The following is a 7,210-nucleotide window of genomic DNA, read 5'->3' as shown; positions in this document are numbered from 1 at the left end:
CCATCAGTCCCCCGCCCCAATCTTACCTCCTTTTACTTCAGGCCACCTCCAAACCCCACCCCGCCCCTTCCCGCCCTGTCAAAATCTAGGAAAGACAGGAAGGAAGGAAAGAAGGAAGAGAAAGGGAGGTAAAGAAAAAGGGGGAAGGAAGGAAAGTTAGAGGAAGAAGAAAAGGAAAGAAAAGGAAAGATGGAAGGAAAGAAAAGAGAGACAGCAGAAGAGAAAGAAAAAGGGGGAAGGAAGGAAAGAGACAGAGAAAGAAGAGGAGAAGGAAAGATGGGAAGGAAGGAAGGAGGGAAAGAAGGAGAGAAAGAGGGAAGATTGGCCACAGCAATACGTGGTGGGTAAAGGTTGTTATTTCTATGATTATTATGATGCTATTGTTCCTCTGAGACCCTTTTAGGGGGAATGGGAGAGGTGTCAGGTCCCAGAGGCAATGCATTGCATTATTGTTATTGTTATGATGGTGGTGAAATAAAAGGAAATAAAAAGAGAAAGAAGGAAGCAAACAGGGAGGGAAGAAAGGCAAAGGAAGAAAGGGGGAGGGAATGAAGGAAAGAGAGAAGGATGAAACCAAGTAGTGAAAGAAGGAAAGAAAGAAAGAAAGAGGCAGAGAAGGAAGAAAGGAGAGAAAGGGGGAGGAAAAGGGGGAAGGAATAGGTAGGGACCTCTCTTTCATAATAGTCCAGATATCTACCTCAACTTTGATAAGTTTTACTATAGGCCACAGCAACGCGGGGCAGGGCACAGCTAGTATATATATATAAAGAATGACATATATCTAAATGACAAGAGGTCAGACTATTAAATTTACCTATGTATATATAAGTATCTATATATAATATAAAAATAAAATAAAATATATTATAATATATATATATATAATAAAATAAATGACATATCTAAATGACATGAGATCAGACTATTAAATTTTACCTATGTATATATAATTAGATTGTAATAAAATATATTATATAATATATACAAAGTAATATATGTATATATATATGAAATAAATGACATATATCTAAAAGATAAGAGATCAGACTATTACATTTACCTATGTATATATAACTATCTATATATAATAATAAAATATTATATATATATATATATATATAAAATAAATGACATATATCTAAAATATAAGAGATCAGACTATTAAATTTACCTATGTATATATAATTATCTATATATAATATAATAATAAAAATATATATTATATATTATATATAATATATATTACATTATAATATCTCCCTGCTCCAGGTCGCGAACCAGAATATTAAAATTAACCTATGTATATATAATTATCTATATATAATATAATAATAAAAAATACATTATAATATATATATATGTATAATAAATATATCTAAATGATAAGAGATCATACTATTAAATTAACCTATGTATATATAATTATCTATATATAATATAATAATAAAAATATATATTATATTATATATATAATATATATTACATTGTAATATATATATGTATAATAAATATATCTAAATGATAAGAGATCAGACTATTAAATTCACCTATGTATATATAATTATCTATATATAATATAATAATAAAATATATATTATATTATATATATAATATATATTACATTGTAATATATATATATGTATAATAAATATATCTAAATGATAAGAGATCAGACTATTAAATTCACCTATGTATATATAATTATCTATATATAATATAATAATAAAATATATATTATATTATATATATAATATATATTACATTATAATATATATATATATATAATATATCTAAATGATAAGAGATCAGAATATTAAAATTAACCTATGTATATATAATTATCTATATATAATATATAATATAATTATCTATATATATATTTCTAGTCTGTGTTGATGCCAGGGGTGGAATGCCCTTTGGACTGTGACGCAATCCAGTACAGGGAGGGGGCGTGGCCAAGGAACAGGGCCCCGCCCCCTTTCCCGGCCAGGCCCCGCCCCCTCTCCTTCCTCGGGAGCCAGCCACGCGGAGCCGCCTGTGTCCACGTGACGCGCCTGGAAGCGGCGCCGTGACGTCACCCGCGCACGCGCACTGAGAGCCAGGCCTTTCCCGGCCCTCTTTTCGCTGCTCTTTCGCCTTCCGTTTCCCGCCGGAAGTTGGAGGGCGGGACTTCCTTTTCCGGGTGCGGGTCCCCCTCAGGCGGAGGGCAGCGGCGGCGAGCGGGCGAGAGAGAGAGCGGGCGGAGAAGGCGAGGCGAGGCGCGGAGGCCCCGGAGCCGAGAGCGGAGTGAGTGAATGAGGGCGGAGTAGGCCGCGCGGCCAGGCCAGGCCAGGCAAGCCTCGAGGAGGAGGAGCCCGAACCAGACTAGGCCGCAAAGCCTCGGGCTCGCCTAGGCAGGCCTCCCGCCAAGGCGCCTCCCGGCCCGGATCGAAATCTGCTCGGGCCTAGTTGAATATAAAGGCCTTCCTGGGGAAGTGGAGGAGATTTGCGCTCCCTTGGCGTCTTATCGACTCCTGAGGGGATTGGGTAGGCCCAGGGGGTGTCTACATAGTGGAGTTAACGCGGATTAGCACCTCTTTGGTGGTGATAGAGAGAAAATGGAAGGTTTCTTCAGAGGAATGGGGAAAGGGAGTCATAATTGAGGAGAGCTTCTGCTCCATTAGAAACATGGACTTCTGAGGAGATTATACACACCAAGGGGTGTCTACACAGTGGGGTTAATGCGGATTAGCACCTCTTTGATGGGAAATAGAGAGAAAAGGAAGGTTTGTGAAGTGGAATGGGGAAAGGGAAGCATAACTGTGGAGAACTTCTGCTCCATTGGAGTCATATGGACACCTGAGGAGATTGGGTGGGCCGAGAGGGTGTCTACACAGTGGAGTTAATGCGGATTAGCACCTCTTTGGTGGGAAAGAGAGAGAAAAGGAAGGTTTCTTCAGAGGAATGGGGAAAGGGAAGCATAACTGAGGAGAACTTCTGCTCCATTGGAGTCATCTGGACTTCTGAGTAGATTATACAGGCCGAAGGAGTGTCTACACAGTGAAGTTAATGTGGATTAGTACTTCTTTGATGGGAAAGAGAGAGAAAAGGAAGGTTTCTGAAGTGGAATGGAGGGAAGGTGAGTTGTCACTGAGGAGAACTTCTCCTCCATTGGAGTCATATGGACTCCTGAGGAGATTATACAGGCCGAGGGGTATTTACACAGTGGAGTTAATGCGGATTAGCACCTCTTTGAAGGAAAAACATGACATGGAGATAAAAAGGAAGGTTTCTTCAGAGGAATAGGAAGAGGTGAGTTATAACTAAGGGGAACTTCTGCTCAATTGGAGTCATATGGACTTCTGAGGAGATTATACAGGCTGAGGGGTGTCTACACAGTGGAGTTAATGCGGATTACCACCTCTTTGATGGGAAAGGGATTAAAAGGAAGGTTTCTGAAGTGGAATGGGAAGAAGCTGAATTGTCACTGAGGAGTACTTCAGCTCCATTGGAGTCATATGGACTCCTGAGGATCATACAGAATGGAGGTGTATCTACACGGTGGAGTTAATGCGGATTAGCACCTCTTTGATGGGAAAGAGAGAGAAAGGAAGGTTTTTGCAGAGGAATGGGGGGAAGGTGAGTTGTCACTGAGGAGAACTTCTGCCCCATTGGGGTCATATGGACTCCTGAGGAGATTATACAAGCCGAAGGGGTATCTACACAGTGGGATTAATGCGGATAATAATAATAATAATTTAAAAACTTTATTTATATTCCTCTCTATCTCCCCAAAGGGACTCATGGCGGATTCCAAACATAAAAGGCAAACATTCAATGCCCAAATACAACAACAATACATCTATATTAATAAAATGTATACAACCAGACATATAAATACGAATTATAACTTAACAAATTAAAATTGAATAAAAAGCACAAGCCTGTTATAACAGACATAAGATAAAACATCAAGCATCAAATGGAAACAATAATTTCCCATTTCTTTGAGGCAAAATTGATTGATCATTGCTCAAGATATCTTATTGAGATGGTGGGGTGAGCAGGGCACCGATACAGATGGCAACTATTAATCAGAGGTATAATGGTAGTATTATCACCTACTATTCCTCCTCCTCATAAGCCAGTGAGCAAAGGTATGTCTTCAGCTGTTTTTTGAAAATGGGGAGGGAGGAGGCCATCTTTAACTCCTTAGGAAGGGAGTTCCAGAGGTGGGGGGCAGCCATGGAGAAGGCCTTTTCTCTCGTTCCCACCAACCATGTTTGGGACAGGGGTGGAACTGAGAGGAGGACCTCCTCCGATGACAGCGATGTACGGATTAGCTCCTCTTTGATGGGAAAGAGAGAAGAAGGAAGGTTTCTGAAGTGGAATGGGGGAAAGGTGAGTTATAATTGGGGAGAACTTCTCCATTTGAGTCATATTGACTCCTGAGGAGATACAGGCTGAGGGGATATCTACACAGTGGGATTAATGCAGATTAGCACCTCTTTCATGGGAAAGAGAGAAAAAGGAAGGTTTTTGCAGAGGAATGGGGGAAAGAACTGAGGAGAACTGCTCCTTTGGAGTCGTATGGACTTCTGAGGAGATTATACAGGCCGAGGGGGTATCTACACAGTGGAGTTAACGCGGATTAGCACCTGTTTGATGGGAAAGAGAGAAAAAAGGAAGGTTTCTTTAGAGGAATGGGGAAAGGGAGCTACAACTGAGGAGAACTTCCACTCCGTTGGAGTCATATGGACTCCTGAGGAGATTATACAGGCCGAGGGGGTATCTACATAGTAGAGTTAATGCAGATTAGCACCTGTTTGATGGGAAAGAGAGAAAAAAGGAAGGTTTCTTTAGAGGAATGGGGAAAGGGAGCAACAACTGAGGAGAACTTCCACTCCATTGGAGTCATATGGACTCCTGAGGAGATTATACAGGCCGAGGGGGTATCTACATAGTAGAGTTAATGCAGATTAGCACCTGTTTGATGGGAAAGAGAGAAAAAAGGAAAGTTTCTTTAGAGGAATGGGGAAAGGGAGCTACAACTGAGGAGAACTTCCACTCCATTGGAGTCATTTGGACTCCTGAGGAGATTGTCTGGCCCAGGGGGGTATCTACACAGTGGAGTTAATGCGGATTAGCACCACTTTGATGGAAAAGAGAAAAAGGAAGGGTTTTGAAGTGGAATGGGGGAAAGGTGAGTTGTAACTGAGGAAAACGTCTGTTCCATTGGAGTCATATGGACTCCTGAGGAGGTCATAGAGACTGAGTGTATCTACACAGGGGTCCTCAAACTAAGGCCTGAGGGCTGGATACAGCCCTCCAAGGTCATTTACCCGGTCCTTGCTCAGGGTCAACCTAAGTCTGAAAGCACACAACAACAACAACAATCCTATCTCATCAGCCAAAAGCAGGCCCACACTTCCCACTGAAATACTAATGAGTTTGTTAAAATTGTTCTTCATTTTAATTATGTGTCATTTTAAAGTGTTTTTTGCACTACAAATAAGATATGTGCAGTGTGCATAGGACTTCATTCATTTGTTTAAAAAAATTATTATCCAGCCCTCCAACACTTTGAAGGACTGTGACCTGGCTCTCTGTTTAAAAAGTTCATGTGCAAAACCACATATTTACACACACAAAACACATATACAAAGCCTGGACCACAGCAATGCGTGGCAGGGGACGGCTAGTATGGAATAAGAAGTAAACAGTGTGGCCCGCCCACTGTTACTGTGGTTGTATTTATTGTAATGCTATTTTGTTACTGTATTCATATGTTTTTATGTCATTTTGATGATATTGTTTGTTTATGTTTTGGTTTTATTTTGCTGTAATATGTTGTCCGGGTTTGGCCCCATGTAAGCCGCTCTGAGTCCCCATTGGGAGATGGTGGTGGGGTATAAATAAAAATTATTATTATTATTAAACAGGAATGTTCCTTCATAGGAATGGGAAAGGGGAGTCAACAACTGAGGAGAACTTCTGCTCACTCTCAAATGGAAAGTATTGACTCCTAAAGAGATTGTGCAAGCAGAGGGAGTGTCCACATAGTGGGATTAATGCAGTTTCACCCCACTTGGATGGAATAGAGAGAGAGAAAAAGAAGAAAGTTGTAGTTCAAACCTAGCAGCTGGAGGGCACCAGGTTGTCTCTTCCTGTATTAGAATGGACAGGTTTATAGGCCGGAATATACTGTATCAGCGGCTTGGAGTGTTAATTAAAGCCTATTGCTTTGGGTAGAGCGCATTGTGGTCTGACAAAACCTGTTCAAGGTGCTCCTGTGCCTCAGACGTCTGTTGTGGTTTCGCATTTATAAACTCGGGAAGATTAAAAAGCAGCACACAAATGGCTACGGTTTACTCCTTGGAGAGTCTCTATTCTTGGTTTCTCAAGAAAGGAGAAAAGAGAAGAAGGAGTGGGAAATAGAAGTCATATTGGGAGAAAGGTGAAATATTAATGATCACAATTAAAATACAGTTTGGGGAGACTCAAGATTGGGCCATGGCTTGCATTTTCCCAGACAATAGGTCGGCAGTTTGAATCTGAGGAGCAGGGTGAGCTCCCGTTGTTAGCCTCAGCTTCTGCCAACCTAGCAATTCGAAAACATGCAAATGTGAGTAAATCAATAGGTACCACTCCGACGGGAAGGTAATGATTCTCCAAGCAGTCATGCTGGCCACATGGTCTTTGAAATGTCTATGGAAAATGCCAGCTCTTTGGTTTAGAAATGGAGATGAGCACCAACCCCCAGAGTTGAACACAACTGGATTTAGTGTCAGGGGAAGCAAACTCAACGTCTCTTTTAAAAAAGGAGTTTATTTAGGCAAAAGGAAGGAAGGCAAAGAAATATAGGTGAGAAACGATCCCAATAATAATAATAATAATGTTATTTTTTTACTTTCCTCTCCTCATGTTGTATTGAATAATGTATTGGATAATCACTGGTCACATGACCAAATAGAGGATTATGACCTACTAGCCATCCCCTGCCACATGTTGCTATGGCCCAGTCTGTGTATATGTGTTTTGTGTGCGTATATATGTGTATATGTGTGTGTATTTACTTCTGTATATGTGTTTGCATATATACTGTATATACTTGGGTATAAGCCTAGTTTTTCATCCCTTTTTGCAGGCTGAAAAAGTCTGCCTCAGCTTATACTCGAGTCAGGGTTATTATTTTACAATAATTATTTTACTCTGTTATTGTTATTATTAA

The 7,210-nt window shown here is 40.3% G+C and overlaps 1 protein-coding gene across 2 annotated transcripts in view; it reads left to right on the top strand.

The window, feature by feature from the left end:
- The first annotated feature begins 2,053 nt into the window (after nucleotides 1-2,053).
- The window catches only part of FUBP3 (far upstream element binding protein 3), a 64,929-nt gene continuing 59,772 nt past the window's right edge, over nucleotides 2,054-7,210 (top strand). The window contains exon 1 of one of the 2 annotated variants that reach the window (XM_067471779.1): nucleotides 2,054-2,286. The gene's annotated coding sequence lies outside the window, so the exon portion shown is untranslated. Of the gene's footprint in view, nucleotides 2,291-7,210 lie in introns of both variants that reach the window. The other variant, XM_067471778.1, reaches the window with a different exon arrangement.

The sequence above is a fragment of the Anolis sagrei genome, chromosome 11 (genome assembly GCF_037176765.1).
Source record: "Anolis sagrei isolate rAnoSag1 chromosome 11, rAnoSag1.mat, whole genome shotgun sequence".
NCBI lineage: Eukaryota > Metazoa > Chordata > Lepidosauria > Squamata > Dactyloidae > Anolis > Anolis sagrei.
Note: the sequence above shows the minus strand (reverse complement) of the source record. Positions and strands in the feature narration are given on the sequence as shown.